Source organism: Onychomys torridus, chromosome 7 (genome assembly GCF_903995425.1).
Source record: "Onychomys torridus chromosome 7, mOncTor1.1, whole genome shotgun sequence".
Lineage (NCBI taxonomy): Eukaryota > Metazoa > Chordata > Mammalia > Rodentia > Cricetidae > Onychomys > Onychomys torridus.
Window position 1 is genome coordinate 108,212,264 of NC_050449.1, and position 19,901 is coordinate 108,232,164.

General features: G+C 42.2%; 1 protein-coding gene across 1 annotated transcript in view; it reads left to right on the top strand.

Annotated features, from left to right (window-relative positions):
• Positions 1-19,901, top strand: part of Gadl1 (glutamate decarboxylase like 1) — a 143,516-nt gene that overhangs the window by 34,895 nt on the left and 88,720 nt on the right. The window lies entirely within an intron of this gene.

Here is a 19,901-nt window from a genome sequence, read left to right on the forward strand (position 1 = left end):
GTAAGAGCAGTAACTATTACATTCTTGTTCCATTTCTGTCATCCCTAGTACCCACCAAATAGCTTCCTTTTTGGTCTCTATGTCAGATATCTGGCCAATTCTATGTAGGGTAACTCAAGTGAAGGCTTTGTGTCTCTGATAAAGATGATAGACATGAGATGAAAATTCTCCTTTCCTTTCTCATTTGAGTGCAGTGTGAATAGAACCAGAGACACTGATTTCTGGCAACCACCTTGTGAACATAAGGCAATGACCTTAGATTGAAACACCAACATGTCCGTAGTGTCAAAAAAGAAAGGAGAAAGTCTTGCACTTGGGTAATAACTTTGAAATGTTGTGACAATCCCCCCCAAAAAAACCCTGTTTTCAGACTCTGTGACAGGATGCAAGTGGCATGAAGTGTCCTTGGAACCATCTCTGTTGGGCAAGCTGTGTGCACAGCTGAATGCACTTCCATCTAATGCAGAAAAGGATGTAAGACTTTGAGAATTCACAGCAGAGAGACACATGCTTCTCCCAGGTGCAAAGAACAATATGTGCAGATTTTCTAAGAAAAGAAAGTCCTTGTTCAATTTCAAAAGCTGAAAGGAGTTCACTGAGGCTGACTGAGCAAGATGAAAATGCGAAGATGAACAGGAAATGAGATGAAAAGTTGAAGCTGTGGGTAGACCACACCATGACTTAGAGATCATTCTAATGGTTTCAGGCTTGATCTTTAGAAAGTGAGAGAACTTTAAAATTAGACAGTATTGGGACTGAGAGATGATTCGGTGGTTAAGAGCACTTCTGCAAAGGACCTGGGTATAGTTCCCTGCAACCACATGGTGGCTCCTAACTGTAACTCTAGTTCCAGGGGATCCTACATCCCCTTCTTGCCTCTCTGGGTACCAGGCATGCATGTGGTGCACATATATACATGCAAGAAAAACACTTATAAAAAATCTTTTAAAAAATGGAAAATATTCTGAATAATTTTTATTTAGGGCAATGAATTAAAAGGGAGCAACAATGGATGTAAGAAAGAAGGAATGCCACATCTAAGCACAAGTTGATGGCAAATGCACCAGTTACTTGTTTCATACTGTGAAAAATACCCTGGCAAAACCAACTTTAAGGGAGGAAAGATTTCCTGGACTCACAGTTGAGTCTACAGTCCATCATGGTAGAGGAGTCATGGTGGCAGGCATATGAGGCAGCTGGTCTAATTGTGTTCATAGCTGAGAAGTCAAGAGCAATGGAGGCTGTTACTCAGCTCACTTTCTTGTTTATGTTCAGTCAAGAAGCCCAGCCCATGATATGGTATCCCTCACAGTCAAGGTGGGTCTTCCTATTTCAGCTAACCTAATCTAGATAGTCCCTTGGAGCATGCCCAGAAGCTTGTCCTCTGGATGATTCTAGATCCTGTCAAGTTGACAACCAATGTCAACCATCACAGTAAGGAAGCTAGATAAAATGTTACGATATCTTGGTCTATATTACATCAACTCTACAGGGCTGAAGGATCACTTGCCTATGAGAGATGAAGGAGAAGCCAGTGTCATGGTTGACTCTCTTAGTGTTGACATGGCAATTGAGTGGCTTATGCTCTTTGTTGAGGTGAAGTAAGGGAAAATTTGAGCATGAAATCTCCAGTGTTAGATATAAGTATATAAATATGTAATATATAATGTACTAATAATATATGTAATATACCAATAGGTAACCTAATATATAAATATATGAATCTCATAGTGTTGGCTATCTAAAATGTAAGAATACCATCCATTTAAGTAAGGCATCTGATATATAAGAGGTTTTGGCTAGAAAAGTCAACATAGATGACACCTGCTGTCTTAGGGGTGATTGGAAGCCTTCAGGGGACCTTTGGAATTAGAAAAAAGATGCTTAAACCTCTGTCTTTGTTATAGGTAGGATCACTATTGATGTGATGAAACACCATGACCAAAAACAGCTTGAGGAGGAAAGGATTTATTTGGCTTACATGTCCTGAATCAACAGTCCACTGAGGAAAGCCAGAGCTGGAATTCTAACAGAGCAGGAACCTGGAGGCAGGAGATGACACAGAGGTCATGGAAGGGAGCTGCTTACTGGCTTGCTCCCCATGGGTTCACTCACCTTGCTTTCTTATAGAAACAGGACCACCAGTCCAGGGTGGTACTACCCACAGTGGGCCCTCCCACCTCAGTCACTAATTAAGAAAATGTGCTATTGGTTTGCCTATACCATATTTTATGAAGCCATTTTTCTCAGTTGAGGCTCCCTCCTATTTGATGACTCTAGCCTGTGAAGTTGACATAAAACTTCCTTCACAATCTTGAAGAATGTTGGGGATTGAATAGAAGAGTCAGAACTCCTGGTGAAGGCCGGGTCAGAATGGCCAGGAAGATAGTTGGAACAGGAGTGATGTAATGAACTTGAAGAATGAACACATATGGAAATATATATATTTTGTCATTGAAGTCTCTACAGCAGTAGTTCTCAATCTGTGGGTCACAATCCCTGGAGGAGTCAAATGACCCTTTCACAGGGGTTGCATATTAGATATCCTACATATTAGATATTTATATTACTATTCATGACAGTAGCAAAAGTAGTTATGAAGTAACAACCACAACATGAGGAACTGTATTAAAGGGTCATAACATTAGGAAGATTGAGAACCACAGCTCTATAGCAAAAGACAGACTAACAAGAAAAGAGCCAAACAAATCTATTTAGGCAAAGTTGTATGTGACAGAGGAGCCCTTCAAAATGAGGAATTTGGGGCTGAGGAATATCCCACAGTGGTAGAGGGCTTACCTAACATTGCGAATTCTTGAGTTCAACTTGGCATTGGGATAAAAGACTTTGTCTTAGTTAGGGTTTCAATTGTTGTGAAGAGACACCATAACCACAGCAACTCTTTTTAAAGGAAAACATTTAACTGGGGCTGACTTACAGTTCAGAGGTTTAGTCCATTATCATCATGGCGGGTGTTATGCAGGCAGACATGGTGCTGGAGAAGGAGCTGAGAGTTCTACATCTTGATCCACAGGCAGCAGGAAGTGAACTGTGTACCACATTGGGCATGTGAGACCTCTAAGCCCACCCCCACAGTGACACACTTCTTCCAACAAGGCAACATCTACTCCAACAAGACCATACCTCCTAATAGTGCCACTCCAGATGGGCCAAGCATTCAAACCCATGAGTCTATGGTGGCCATTCCTATTCAAACCACCACAGACTTCAAGATTAAAGGAAAACAGGATATTTCTGTGGCTGGCCATGCAGAACTATAACCAGAGGACCAAGTAATAGATGAAGGTGACTCAGCGTGACCTATTTGCTCAGCTTCCTCTTGGTACCGGGCAGAACCCCTGAGAAAGGAAGACCTGCCATATGAGAAGAAAGTCAAGGAGTTCTTTTATGACTGCTTGAGGGAGAAGAGTGTCTGAGTGACCTTGAAGCTGTCCCACCATGGGATCTTATTCTTAGGATGGTGAGTGACTTTTGTCTATCATCGCTGTATCAGTTCCTGCCTTTGTCACTGTGGCAAAACCCCAGACAAAAGCAACTGAAGGGATAAGAACTCATTTTCACTCCTGATTTCAGTCCATCCTAGTGGAGAAGAAGCTATGAGGATGCATGGCAGTGGAAGGGCATGGCACCACTTGTCTACAACTTAGCATGCTAGAAAGCAGAAAGAATGTCACAAAAAGCAGTGAGAGAAAGGACACCCAAAAGGACCTGTATCTGTGACCTACTTCCTCCCACTTGGTCCCCACTCCTAAAGTTTCTACAACCTACCCAAGTAGTGCTACAAGCTAGGGACAAAATAGTCGGACACATAAGCCTATGGGCCACTTTACAGACTCAAACCACATTCCCAAAGGTTCATGGTATTCTCATGATGTAAAATGCATTAAATTCAATTTGAAGAGGCTCAGATTCTAAACACTCCCAACATTGCTTAAAAGTCTGAATTCAAATATCTTTTGAGATTCAGGGCCTACTCTCAGCTATAAGTTGCTGCAAAATTAGCAATTAAGTTACATACTTCCATTCTACAATGATACAGAGTAAGCACCCTCACTGGACCAAAGCAGTATGGAAACTCAGCAGGGAACACACCAAACCCTGCAGCTCAGCTCAGTCCATGCCTTATCTCCAGGATATCCAGAGATATCATCTGAGCACCAATGAGCTTGGAAAACTTTGATTCTATGTCCCTGCCATTTTTAACATCCATGGCCCCTCTCTTGGGGAAGCTTCATTTGATGCCTTTACCTGTCTTGGGCCTTCCATCATCCCAAGGTCTCCATTACAACTTAGGCTTTACCCTCACAGCCTCACGCAGCGGAGAGGCTCCCTTAGTAGGGAGAACCAGGCATCTCAGTTTCTTTCACTCCAAATTCTCCTTTTGGGAATTTGGAAATACAAACATTCATATTATATAGATACTGAGCTTATTGCTAAGCCCTACTCAGGCCTGAGTGTACCCCATGAATAGCAATTTAATTTAGACTCTCTTCTGCAGTTGATGTTAGGGATAACTCTAGTTGAAAGACAGCAAATTAGTGAATATAGCAGTAAGAAAATGAGCTCCCTAATTTATACTCCATAGAGTGTTCACCGGGCTGTTCTGAGGGTTTCATTGTGGGCACACTGACTAATTTCCTGCATTGGTCAGGGGCCTTTGCAGGAACAAAGCACTTTGCCACTCTTAAAACAGTACTCTCAGGAACTGCCTTTGTTCCACAGGATGAAAAGAAGGTGAGCTGTCCCCAGAGACCCGTGATTATAAATAGGTTGACTGCAAATATAAAAGGTGTGTGCCTGTGTGGCTGCAGAGGAACAAAGAGCATATTCTTGCCCTTTGATGGCAAATAAAAGGCATGTACTGTATGGGTGGTACAGATGTGGAAAAATCTCAGCATCCACTTTCTAATTTCTGAGTGTTTATTGGAGGGACTTTAGTTTGTTAAAGACTCACAAGTGAATGTTAACAGGGAACGGCTCATCAGAAGTCCTTTGCAGCACTAACTCCTTTTCATTTTTGCCCACTTCATCATCTCATCTGACTTCACCCGCAAAGCCTTGTGTTAAACCCAGCAACCACAGGGAATTCAGGTCGTGGCTTCCTTTCTTTATATTTTCGAACATAATGCTGGCACTATGGATTGATCTTTTGTTATTGTTGTTCTGTGTGTAGTGTTATGTGAGCATGCACATTGGTGAATTTATGTGCAAATGTGTGTAGGGGGGCATAAGTTGATGTTGGGTGTGAATGTCTTTCTTGATCACTGTTCACATTAAACCCTGAGGCTGGGCCTTTCATTTGAAGCTAGGAATTGCTGATGTGGCTAATCTAGACATCCACCTTGCTCAATGAGTCTCTGTCTCCAACTCCTGAGCACTGGGACTCTAGGAGGGCTCCTACATTTGTGGTGGCTCTGGGCATTCAAATTCTGGCCCTTCTGTTTACCCAGTGAGGTGTTTTAGTCATCAAGCTAGCCCTCCAGCCATAAACACAGTGGATTTTAGAAACTCATGCCCATCTTAATATTTCTATTTCCAAAGTGCTAAAGGAAGGAAAGATGAAGAAAAGAACATTGCTTACCTGAAGATGTCCTTTGCCTGTTTCCTACAGCGCCCACACCTTCAAGAGGATGCATACTCTCCTAATCATCAATCCACAAAATATGCAGCACACTTTTCTTTTGGCATACACCCTTTCAAATGCAGTTATGAATATTGTTCTATACCTTTCTGTGAATTTTTGAATAGTTGAAAAGCATCCTATCATTTAATAATTCTGTATTTTGCATGACCAACCCCTTAAGACTGACTTATTAGATGGTTTTAATTTTTAATCTTCTACTTTTTAAAAATTATATGCACATGTATTTGTCTGCATGTGAGTTCAGGCACTAAGGAGGCCAGAGGCATTGGAAACCCCTGGGGCTAGAGCTACAGGAGGTTGTGAGCTGTCTGTGGGTGCTGGGAACTGCACTCAGGCCTCTGCAAAAGAAGTCTGCACTCTTAACAACTGAGCCATCTCTCCAGCCCCTGTGCTAACTTTTTGTAATCACAAATTTAGTTACCATCTTCAAGACTCAATTCCTAGAAGCTGAATAATCATGATCAGTGTTCATGATGATTTTCTGTATTTGTTTTGTTACATTCTCACTAGGAGAATATGCGTATGTAACCTTTGACATCAAGGGGTATTTAGGGATGACACTGTGCTAGGCAAGATGTCTGTTCACTTGTAGACATGGATGCAGACATCTTCCTTCCAATTTTATCTGGTGACATTTTATACTGACTTCTTAGGCATCATCCTTGGTTCAAGACATCGATCGACATGCAATCCTCGGCTCCCAGTGTTTCAAATGTGTGGCGAGACCAGGGCTCGATTCCATTCCATTTGTATTCTTCTGGAGGAGGCTCAGCTGTAGATAAGAAGGGGTGGAGGAAGAAGGAAGGGAATTTATCCAGCACTTGAGGATGTGCTGTGAATCATGCAGGGCAATGCTAAAAAGAAAAAAAGGGGGGGGAGACAGGGGAAGGGAGAGGAACAGGAAAGAGAGAGAGGGAGAGGGAACAAAAAAGGAAGGGAAGGAGGAAGAAAAGGAGAAAAGAGAAGAGAAGAGGGGAAGGGAGAAGGGGAGGGGACTGGTCATATTCTCTTCATACAGCTGTCAACTGATGTATAAATGAATCACAGGAAAAAGCACAATGCTGTCAGTCAGCAATAAGTGACTGCCATGGTTTTTGTTGGGTTTTTTCTTTTTTTTTTTTTTTTTTTAGCTGAGGATCGAACCCAGGGCCTTGCACTTGCTAGGCAAGCGCTCTATCACTGAGCTAAATCCCCAACCCCAATGTTTTACTTTTATTTAAGAAAAGGGTTGTATAACATCAGTCTTTCCTCAAAATCCACTATGGTCATCTCCAACCAGCAAACCTGTACAATTGGGGTTTGGTACTTGGACTTTGGTATTGCTTCTGTCATCAATTTTAATAAGGGAGTCTGTACTTATTTCAGATCCAGGCTCATTGAGGGTAGCACATTAACTCTGTTGCTCACAGTGTCTTGAGGGTATGCTATTACACACCCAAGATCTCACACTCCAATATCAACGACTACTTACTATATAGGTGTCTTAGTTAGGATTTCTATTGCTGTGAAGAGACACCATTGCCATACAACTCTTATAAAGGAAATGATTTAATTGGGGCTGGTTCAGAGGTTTAGTCCATATCATCATGGTGAGACATAGTGGCATGCAGGCAGACATGGTGCTGGAGAAAGAGCTGAGGATACTACATCTTGATCCACAGGCAACAGGAAGAGAACTGTGTTCCATACTGGGAGTAGTTTGAGCAGAGCCCTCAAAGCCCACTCCCGCAGTGACACACTTCCTCCAACAAAGCCACACCTCCTAATAGTGCCACTCTGTATGGGGGACATTTTGTTTCAAACCACCACATTTCACACCCAGTCCTCCACAGGCTTGTAGCCATACTACAGTGCAAAAATGCATTCAGTCCAAGTTCAAAAGTTCTCATAGTCTATTATAGTCTCAAACTTATTTAAAAGTCTTAAGTTCAAAGTCGTCTGAGATTCATACAGTCTCTTAACTGTAATCCCCTACAAAATCAAAACAAAAAAGCAAATCACATACTTCCAACATATAATGGCACAGGACATAATTACCATTCCAAAATGTAGGGAAGGGAGCATAGTGAGGAAATACTGAACCAAAACAAGACCAAAACCCAGCTAGACAAACTCCAAACTTTGCATCTCCCTGTCTGATGTCAAAACACTCTTCAGATCTCCAACTCCTTTCAGCTTTGTTGACTGCAACACACTTCTCTTTCTCTGGGCTGGTTCCACTCCCCGTTAGCAGCTCTCCTTGGCAGGGATCCCATGACTCTGGCATCTCCAACATCTTGGGGTCTCCAAGACAATCCAGGCTTCTCCTTCACAGCTTCACTAAATGGCCTCTCTAGACCTCCATTCAGGGACACCCCTGACATGAACCTTACATCAGTGGCTTTTCTTAGTTGTGGAGGAAAATTCCATAACTCCTTTCTTGTATCCCTGACTCTAAAGCCAGAATCATATAACTGAAACTGCCAAGTTCTGTTGCTTGCTGGGACTGGAACATGCCCCCACCCCACCACCCCCATTCAATTACATCTTCACCAGCTTTCTGTTTTTGATGTTTCTTTCACTGCCTAAACTTGATTGTTCTGGAACTTAATCTGTAGACAGAGTGGCCTCAAACTCAGAGATCCACCAGCCTTTGCCTCTGGAGTGCTGGGATTACAGGTATATGCTACCACACCTGGCTCTAAGCTTTACTTTAATTCCTTTTCACAAATTGGAAACTTAGCTGGGTGGGATCTTGTCCTGAGGTCACTATTCCCTTTATTCTATTTCTTAATCTGATTATCTCCTTGAACATAGAACTTAGCTCCATTCTACTTCCTGATGCTCCTCTTCTCCTCAAATTGTACATTTTGTAATTTCTCAGTTTGCTCTTTTTCGTTATAATTCTTCATTAGATTTAACACTAATAACCATACAACAGAGTCAATGGTAGGCTGTTTTGGAATTTCCTTTGCCAGTGAAATTAATCCAAATCTCTCCACTTTAGCCTCAGGCAGACTCTTTGGACAAGGACAAAATTAGTCACATTCTTCACCCAAATATCACAAGAATGATTTCTAGGCAACATAATAAAATTCTTCTCTTCTGAAACCTCTTGAGTGGGTCCCCACAGTTCAAATAACCCTAAGCACCACTGTGCTTCATATTTCTACTAGTATGGCCCATTAAGCAGTGCTTAAAGCATTCCACTGCTTTCCTAACCCAACTCCCAAAGTTCATATTCCCACAAACAAAAGCATGGTCAAAAGCAAGGTCAGGCCTATCCCAGCAATCCCCCAGTCCCTGGTACCAACTTCTGTCTTAGATAGGGTTTCTATTGCTCTGAAGAGACACATGACCACAGCAACTCTTATAAAGGAGAACATTTAATTTGGGATATCTTACAGTTTCAGTTTTAGTGCATGGCAGGACATGGTGCCATGCTGGCAGACATGATGTTGGAAAAGGAACTGAAGTTTTTACATCTTGGTCCACAGGCAACAGGAAATAAACTGTGTTCCATACTGGGTGTAGCTTGAGCATAGGAGACCTCAAATCCCACTCCCACAGTGGCACACTTCTTCCAACAAAGCCACGCCTACTTCAACAAAGCCACATCTCTTAATAGTGCCACTTCCTATGGGGGCCATTTTCTTTCAAACCATCATACTAGGCATAGATGAACTCAGGTCCTAATGCAAACCATGAATGAGCCACTGTCAGAGCCCTAGAGTCAGAGACTATAACATGACGTCATTATGAACAGAATTGGTCTTATTCACCTTGTAGTCCCTCTCCATTGTATAATCACTGTCACGCAATTAAAATTCAGTAAAGATACTTCTTAGGCTGAGGAGATGGCTCAGTTAGAAAAATACATGCTTTGCAGACATGAGGACATGGATTCAACCCCAAAACTAGCTGAGTCAGTGAGTTCCAGGACTCAGTAAACAAGGCAGCCAGAATGCTGGCGAATGAGAGATGAGGCTATCCTCTAACCTCCATATACCCCCAGGCTCATGAACACACATACATATGCATGAAAAATGCTTGAAGGAATTAATTAACTAATAGGACAAGCTTCCAGAAGTGTCTGAATTCGAATCTCTCTCCAACATTACCTAGTACTAATGCATGTCAGGATTGTAACCCTCAGTGTAAACCACTGACTTTTCTCAGGCATCCTGATATTTTATAGCTCATGAACAGCTGCTTCTTTTGAGGGCAAGATGGGGAATATCAAAAGCACTTTAACATAGGACCTAAGCACAGGAGTTAAGAGAAAGAGAAGTGACTTGAGAGAAAACAAGGCACACCCCAAAATATGCATGTGGGTTCCTCAAAGATGAGTTGCAACAGCCATCCCTTCTCCTGATGGTGTGTGCTAACTGATGTCTGTCTCATCCACATGGTGGTATCTACAGCACTTCCCCACATCCCGGCTCAGGTTAGCACTTAGAGCCTTGGCTCCTTCCCAGCGCTGGGCGTTTGCTTCAGATGCTCCATAGCCCAATAATAAATCCGTGATTCATGCTCTCCCTCCCAGACACCAGAGTGTGTTTCCCCCAGGAAGTTATTTTTGCTTTAGAGTCTAATGAGGCTGGACAAGCAGAAGAGAGGCTTGCTCTTCTAAAGTTTACTTGATCCCTTTTGACCCCTTCGAATGAGCAGAGTGACATCCACCATCTGCCCGTTTGCTGGCTGTGGCTGTTAGGAATGTTGCATCTAGCCTCTTGGCCTAGAGCTTCCTAAATTCACCCTTGAATTCCCATGAGCTCTTGGGTGAGTGCCACCTGGTCCTAGGGATTGGAACTACATGTATTTCATGAGCTTGGCATAGATGAGCTGGGGCATTCTATTGAATACCAGCTCTTCTGCCTGTCTATTTCTGGAGAGCCTCAAGGGTGTGGGAATCTCTCTGATGCCCTTCCAGGTGAAGAATTCACTCCACTTGGAAGCCAGTTCCAGTCAGCCTGAAACTCTAACCTTCATTTCAATGATAATCATCACAAGTGACTTTCTTTTTACTAAGAAGTAACCATGAAATAATTCAGCTTTGTGCCCTTTTTGTATTGCTGATCTGACAAAAAAACAGCAGAAGAAAACTGTCCCTGAAAGAAAGAGGGTGACAATCCTGAAACAGGGAAGATTATATAAGGTAAAATCCAAGCAAAAGAGAAACATAAGGGGGACATGAAAGAAAGGCTGGGATGTAGGTAATGGAAAGATGTAGTCTATAATTAGCATGGCACACCTGTCTCCGTGGGTAGGCTAAACCTCAGTTTTAGCATGTTTCAAGGATGCCAAATGCCTGCCTGTAGTTGGCTCTTAGTTCCTTGTTGCCACATGACAACAAAGTCTTAATCTTATTTCCACCTTCTGGCACGACTCCTTGGAATAAATCACTCCACTTGTTTCTCCTTTGTGTGTGTCTAATTGTCAGGTTTGTTGCTTTCCAAAGCAGATATCTGAGAAAGTACCAGAGGCGGGAGTGGGGTCTTTGTAGCTTTGTGATGCCAAAGATTGACTAGTTCAAGAAGTCTACCAATTATTTTCTGTGTATTCTCTTCTATGTTTACTCAAAGGGTTACTCCCATGAACTCCAAATAGGAAGGTGGCAAATGTCTCTATGGCCATAAACCTAGTGTCCTTATAAAGACATTTAGTAATTGTTCTTAAGCTGTGGTTTGTACAGAAAGTGCTAATGGCATATAATGAAGATGAATTCATAATTCATTTGTGACCTGGGCAGAAAGACAGAAACTGTCCTTAGTGCATGAGCTGGCTGTTTGAAACCTTGGGCTTACACAGGGACACTTTGCTCAGTCTGGAAGGAGGTGACATGACCTGCCTGTACTGAATCCACCAGGTTTAAATGAATCCCCAGGGGTGTCTTGATCCTGGAGCACATGGAAATGGAGGAGAGGGGTTGGGGGGAAGGTGGGGGTGGGGGCGGGAGGGGGGAGGACAGGGGAACCCATGGCTGATGTGTAAAATTTAAAACACATAATAATAAAGAAAAAAAGAAGAAAAGAAATATATTATCAAAAAAAAAGACAGACTCTTATCTTTTATGGAGGGATCCTAATACCAACAGAAAGAATGCCCACAGATGTGGTACCCTAGTCAAGAAGCTCCTGCTTCCAAGCTGTGAGGCTACAAATGACCCATGCATGCAAAACCGTGAGTAGTGCACACAGCAAGCATGCCTGCCTGTGAGGCAGTGGATAGAGTGAGTGTTGATGGAAACTGGGTGTGGGGGTGCATACCCTTAACACTGACCCTGTAAGTCATGAGGATTGTTGTGAATTTGAAGTCATCCTGGGCTACATAGTGAGTTCAAGGATAGCCTAGGCTGCAGTGTGAAGTTCTGTCTTGAAAAGTGAGAGACACAGAAGAAAATCACAATTTAGGGAGACTTGCAAAGTGTGAAAAGAGCTCACCGTGTAGTTTGGTAGTTCATTCAAACAGAAAGCTGTTTGGAGGATCAGAAGAGGATGGCGTGTGTGTGCGTGTGTGTGTGTGTGTGTGTGTGTGTGTGTGTGTGTGAAGAGGATGGTGTGTGTGTGTGTGTGTGTGTGTGTGTGTGTGTGTGTGTGTGTGTGTGTGTGAAGAGGATGGTGTGTGTGTGTGTGTGTGCGTGTGTGTGTGTGTGCGTGTGTGTGTGTGTGTGTGTGTGTGTGTGTGCGTGTGCGTGTGTGTGTGTGTGTGTGTGTGTGTGTGTGTGTGTGTGTAAGTACCACAATGCACCTGTGAAAGTGGAAAGAAACTTGTGAGCATCAGTTCTCTCCTCCCACTGTGTGGGCTGTAGGATGGAAATCAGATCATCAGGCCTGGCTGCTAGAACATTTATTGGCTGATCTCTGGTTCGAGTGTTTGCCATAAGGATCACCCATTTTATATACGGATCTTAAGGATCTGCAGATTTGAGTATGGGGTGTTCTTAGAACAACTGTCCATGAAGAGTGAGAGACAATGGGATGCCTCAAATGTAAACCTACAACATTGTAAAGTGAGTAAGTACACTAGAGTGAAGAGCGTGGTCAGAAACCCAGACACCCTCCCTGCCTTCAGTTTCCCTCTGTAGTCAGATGTCTGAAGAGCATCATCTCCTTTCCATCCTTTGGGTTTTCTTTAAGTAGAAGTTGTAACATGTATTTCTTGAGTTTCAGTTTTTGTTTTCAGTCTAGTTTATTCCAGCCATTTGTTTCTGTGTTCAGAACTAAGTCCAAGTCTCACTATCTTGCCCAGGCTGGCTTCAAACTGGTAAACTTCAGATGATTCTTCTGCCTCAGCCTCTGAAGCTGTTGAGATTTGAGCACAAGTTATCATTCCAGCGATGTCCTTAGGAGCCCCCATATCATGGAATAACCTGCTGCATATTTTCACTCTAGAGCATATGAACACACACTCAATTTGTTTGTCCATTCTATTGTTTGTGAGCATTTGGGTTATTCCAATTTGGGGTTTTTACATAAATTTGCTGTCAACATTTTTGTGTACATATCTTTATTGCTCGCTGAATCTTGGAAAATCCATCTGGAATCATTTTCCTTTTTGAAGACTATACTTAGGAATGTCTTATTGGCTCACTTGATAGCATATTGTGACTTTTAAAAAATATTTATTTTTCCCACATATGGAGCTCCAGTGAGTGATTTCCTTTCAGTACTTTGATGATGCATGGCCTTACACAGACTTTTCCCCAGCTTTTTGGTATATGTTTAAATGTTACCAATTTGTCATTTTTTCATGATGAAATGACTTTTCCCTTTGGTTTCTGTTAACATTTTCAAGCTTTTTTTTTTTTTAATGTCTTCTACTTAACTACAGTGTTCTAAATATGAGTTTTGTTGAATGTACCATAACTTGGCCTTTTGAGTTTATGGAGTGATATTTTGTATAAGTTCAGAAAGCATGTGCTTAGCTATGGCCTCTGTATCCTTGTCTCTTTCTCTGGCACCCCAATTAAATGTCTATTGGATTCTTCATGTATTGTTTTTTCCTATGCTCTACTGTGTATGTTTCATAATCTTGTCCTTTTTATATTTATGTCTTTATGTAGTATGTGAGTTGATACACATGCACCACAGTGCTGCATCTGTAGAAGCCAGAGGACAACTTGCAGGCATCAGTTCTCTTCTTCTGGCACGTGGGTTCCAAATCGAGCTGGTGACTTCAGGCTTGATGACATGTGCCTTTGTTAGACAGGCTGCCCAGCCACCCCAAGTGTGACATTTTAAAAGATATTTGTATATCCATATATATGCATGTTTGTGTGGGGAGTGTGTGGGTGTGGGTGTGGGTGTGTGCACGTGCGTGGGAGTGCGCACCGGTACACACGCACATATGGGAGCATGGATGTGGGGGTCAAAGGACAACCTCAAATATGTCCGCTCAGATGTTGTCCACATTGTTTATTGTGACATGGTTTCTCACTGCCCTGGAACTCACCTGTTAGGTTAGGCTGGTTGTCCAGGAGATCACAGGATCTGCCAGTCTCCACTTACCCAGAGATGGTCCAAAATGTACCACCGTGTCCGACATTTTTTATCTGGGGGAGCGCTTTGCTGACTGAGCGATCTCTATAGCTGATTTTGTCCTTCCATGCTTCACTGTGGGGCATTTCTTTTAACCTCTCTTGAAGTTGACCAATGTGCTCTTCTAGCCATCTGAATCCTGTCAAAGCTGTCCCTGGCATCCTTATTTTATGTCCCTCGTGTTTTTGGATTTCTTATTGATACTTTTTTACCTATATGATGTCTCTAGGTCCTTGTTGACATTTTAAGGTGAGCTTTGACCTCCCTGAACACTGTAAACTATTCGTTCTCAACCTGTGGGTCACAAGCCCCGTGAGGGTTGGATGTCCTGTCACAGGGGTCATGCAGGATCATTGGAAAACACAGATATTAACAATACAATTCATAACAGTGGCAAAATTACAGTTACGAAGTCACAATGAAATAATTTTATGGTTGGAGTCACTACAACAAAAGGAAGTGTATGAAAGGGTCTCAGCATTAGGAGGGTTGAAGACCACTGCTATAGCCAGACTTCTAGCCTGCCTTTGCTAAATTCAACTTCTCTCCAGGTTCTTCTTGTTGCTTCTTCTGTGCGTGTCTCTGTGTGTGCCCTGGTTACCATATCACTTGAAGAGTACTCATTCCTCACAATGGTCACAGGATATTGTATTTAAAATTTTACCTTATGGAATAAGTTGAGACCTGAGATAAAACAATTTACATCATGGAAGATTTTATTATCTTTCTTCTTGGCCTCAGGGGAAATTAGCACTCAAAGGTAGGAGCTCAAAAACTTTCTAGGACATGGCCTGTTCCTCCATCTTAGGGTAGGGACCTTGGGAAACTGCATAAGAAAGGGAACTTCCTTTCTGGCCATGGTGACATTGAACCCCCTGAACTATTTCCTACAGCCTACTAGTGTCTACTAGTGAGAAGTGATAGTCACAACAGGCTGCCCTCATTGTGGCCACGGAACTCCTCATCTGCTGACTCTCGCCTTAGAGAACCTCCCCGAGTCTGACCAAGTCTTAGGAGAGAAATATCCCCAAACCTCCTCCTCACACTCCACCTCTTCTTTTTACCTTCTTGTGTTCTGTGGGAGGACCTCTGATGAACTGGTTGATGTACAGCAAGCTCTGATTTGTAATATTCAGCCTTGGCTCAATATGACCATTGGGGGTGATCAAGTGCAGTGTTCCAATCACCTTTTGTTCAACCTGTGTAACTATGATGCCTACTGTGTGTTCAAATGAAGCTGGATCTATCTAGTCCCTAAGTAAACTCAAATGCTAACAGGAGAGACTTTAAGTGGACAGCTGAGCTATGATTGCTTTTAGTAATGTAATGGGGGTAGGTGCTAGAGAAATGTGGATCAGGAAAGTGAATGTCACCAGAGGTTGGACAGAAAACTTAGTTGCATCAAAGATGGTGTGTGTGTGTGTGTGTGTGTGTGTGTGTGTGTGTGTGTGTGTGTGTGTGCACGTGCATGTAAGTGTATAGACAGATATAACCATGTGGAGCCCAGAGCAGGGAACTGAGTGTTTGTCTTCTATAATTCTCCACCTTCATGCTTTGTAACAGGGTATCTCATGAACCAAAAGCTTGCCATTTGGACTAGACTGGCCAACCTCCAGGCTCTCTGGATCCATTTGGCTCTGTACCCCAGAGTTGGAGTTGCAGGCAGTTTAGCTATGGGAGACTTTTGACATGGGCACTGAACATTCAAGCTCAGGACCACAAGCTTACAGAGAGCAGGTGCTCTCATCCACTGACCCATTCCTCCCACCTAAAACTGACCTGGAGATGGCCAATTCTTGATATTTCCTTTCTGTAAGTCAAAAGCATCACACAGTCATGATAGTACAGGGAGCCAAGCACAACAAAGATCATAAAATTCCTGTGTGGCCACTGGCCAATGTTAGATCAACCAAGTCTGAGAGTCCAGGTTTGTCACCCTAGCCCTCTGGAGCCAGAGGGCTAGGGTTAGGAGTTCAAGGCCAGTTTGTCTTACATGAGCTTTTACCTCAAAAATCAAAACATAGTTTTTCTAATGGATGTGTGTTACTATATTAGTATAAATGTTAGTCCATCTGTGTTAGTACATGCTTGCTCATATATACTAACATGTTAGTATATATGAGTTAGTACACATAATTTAGTACATGCATGTTAATATATATGTCTTAGTACATCTGTGTTAGTACATGTCTGTTGGTATACACATGATAGTGCATGCATATTAGTACACATATTAAATATATACATGTTAGTATAGTGCACATGTACGGATTGCTGTACTTTTCTTCCATAACCAATGTATTATTTTCTATACTACTTAAACAAAGTCTAACTACACTTATGAGAATTTCCTTTTTTAAACAGGTGTGAGTGTGTGTGTGTGAGTGTGTGTGTGTGTGTGTGTGTGTGTGTGTGTGTACTGTGCTCCTGTAGAGGCCAGAAGTTAACTGAAGGTGCTTTCTTCTATTACTCTGCTTCATTCTCTGAGTTATTTCTCACAGCACCTGAAGCTCACCATTTCACCTAGACTTGCTGGCCAGTGATCCCCTGAGATCCACCCATCTCCACCTCTAGCTAGCCCTGGGTTACAGGTGCACCCCACTCTGGGTGCTGGGGATCTGCACTCAGTTTTTCATGTTTGCACAGGAAGCACTTTACCCAGAGCCATCTGTCCAGCTCCAGAATCTCTCCCCCGTCCCCAGTTTCTATCACTGTCATAGAAGCAACTAGTTCAACGAGTCCTGGAATGCACCTCTGTAACTATGTCCTGTATGGAAATCCACGTGTGTTTTCAGAAGCCTTCTGTTCTCATCTTCATCCATGTACTTCTCAAGCTATGGCTGTTAGAGTTATCGGTGGCTACACTGGAAAGAGCAGAAAGCTAAGCCTGCTGACAGCGGGTAAAGTCTTTGGAAAATCTCATCCCATCTTCCTGTCTTATTCCTGTGAGTTTTTGACACCTTTCCTGGCATCTGAACTTCGCATCACTAGAGGAAATTTTCAAGTGTAACCAGGCTTACATAGTACAAGTTTCCCCTTAGAGACGCCAGCTGAGAGCCAGTGTAGTGTACCACCTTCATCCCAACTCAAGGATCTGAGACCCAGCCCACAATGAAAACTAACCTTTGCTCACATCAAGAACTTCAGAAATGTAACAGTACATAAATCAGAGGATAAAAGTAGAAAAATACTGATTAAGGGTCTGGGGACAAAAGCTAGGGAGAGACAAGGACCTAACCTGATTCACTGAGTCCAGTGTATCAGGAAATAATTAATAGCATTTCCTTTCCAAGGGATTAAATGCTATTAATTATTTCCTGAAGTCTGTGTTGCTGTGACTAGTATGGCCCCAGAATTTGTCCTGGTAAATATTGGTGCCATTTACTACTAAGTTATTGTTCCCATCTGTTGTCTATGTATGTTTCTGAATAGTGTTCCAGAAATATTTAAGTTCACAAACTTTGTATTGAAAGTTTTAAATGTGCGTGTGTGTGTGTGTGTGTGTGTGTGTGTGTGTGTGTGTGTATACATGTGTGTGTGTGTGTGTGTGTGTGTGTGTGTGTGTGTGTGTGTGTGTGTGTATGTTTAAGTGCATGGGAAAAAGCAAGACAGAGAGTGTGCTCATGAGGTGGGGAGACATGCATGTGCCATAGCATGTGTAAACACCAGAGGACAACTTTTTTGGGAGTTGGTTCTCACCTTCCAACTTGTTGGGGCACAATCTTACTGTTGATTCTTCTGTATTGCATATTCTAGGCTAGCTGGTCTGGGAGCTTCCAGAAGATTCTCTTGTCTCCTTGTAGGTGTCCTGACATTGAAGATGCTCACTCCATGGTGAGCACCTATAATTGCTACAGCTTTTTACATAGGTTCTGGGATAGAACACTAGTCTTGAATGACAAGGTTTTTTTTTGTTGTTGTTGTTGTTTTGTTTGTTTGTTTTTTTTAACCACTATGAAAATTTACCTGCATTCATGGAAAATTTCAAGCATAAACAAAATAGAAATGAAATCCTTGGAGCGTATCACGTTCCTTCAATGAGTAATAAGTATGTTCAACCCACTAATATCTGCCCCTTCCTCCACATTTTTGTATTATTAAAATAAGATAAAGATCAAGCTGGAGAAATGGCTCAACAGCTACTGAGTTCTTCCTGTTCTTATAGAAGACCAGAATTCTGTTTCCAGCACCTACATGTGATGCCACTTTCACGGTATCTGGCACCCTCTTCTGGCCCCAATGGGAAACTGCACTCACATACTCATACCCTGACAGACACACACAAACACATATAATTAAAGATCAAAGTAAAAAAGAAATTTAAATGTAAAATGGTTGTAGATGCCATATGATTTTACTCATAAGCATTTCAATGCTGAGGAGTTTCCATATTTTCTTTTCTGGAAATTGTAATGCACCTGCTAAGCTGACTTATACATGGCTGCACCAGGTACAGCATCTTGGTGTTTTGTTAACCTTCTGATTGTGATGCTGATATACAAGAAACTTTCGATGGATTTGTTTGTGTTTAAATACTTGACCAGATCTCTTACTAGTTCCTGGTGGTATAAAGTCAATGTCTTGTCATTTCTGAGAAGTAAGTCACATCAATGTAACTTACCATTTTGTTCTGATTCTAACCTCCAAGGATGGCATTGGTTACAGCCATAAGGTACCACAGGAGACCGTTTTCATCTAAGTGGAGAGCATGCTTGTATGTATAACTTGAGTTGCCCTGGGATATATATTTTTCATCAACCCTCTTGAGAAACAATCTGGGAATAAATATTGGATTTTACCACATTCCTTTTTATGATAGCTTATAAAGATTCCATCATTTTATTTCTTAAGCAGTTAAACACGTGCTCATAGTTTTTTTCTTGTTGCGGATTAACCCCATTTTGTTGCAATGAGCTATGATTTTAGTTTTTGTGCTGCCGAAGTGAGCACGAGCTATTATTTTAATGTATCAATGGATTTGTGTATTTAGAACTTTGCCTCTGTATATTTTGATTGATCCCTTCCATCCCAGGGTGTGTGTGTGTGTGTGTGTGTGTGTGTGTGTGTGTTTGTGTGTGTTGTTTTCTTAGTTGAATTATGTTTTTCATTAATTTTTAGAGAATTTCATACAATGTATGTTGATCATTTTTACTTCCTCAATTCTTCCTGATCCATCTTCCTTCTCTGTCCACCCAACTTTGTATCTTCATTTTTTAAGTCCAGTTTATGCTGTCCATATGGGCTTCTACTGGGGCATGGTTAACCTATGGGAGGCCACACCCTTAGAGAAAATTGATTCTCCCTTTCCCAGCAACCATGAATTGCCAATAGCTCATCAGTTTGGGTGGGACTTCAAGTTCATCTCACTGCTCCATGCTGGAATTTTGTCTAGCTCAAACTTGCATAGGTCTTGTGTGCACTGTCACAATCTTAGTTAGGGTTTCAATTGCTGTGAAGAGACACCAGGACCATGGCAACTCTTATAAGGAAAACATTTAATTGGGGTGGCTCACTTACAGTTTCAGAGGTTCAGCCCATTATCATCATGACAGGGAGCATGGCAGCATGCGGGCAGACATAGTGCTGGAGAAGTAGCTGAGAGTCCTACATCTTTTAGGCAACAGGGAATGGTCTGTGACACTGAGTGAAATTTAAGCAAAAGAGACCTCAAAGCCCATGCCCCACAGTGACACACTTCCTCCAACAAGGCCACACCT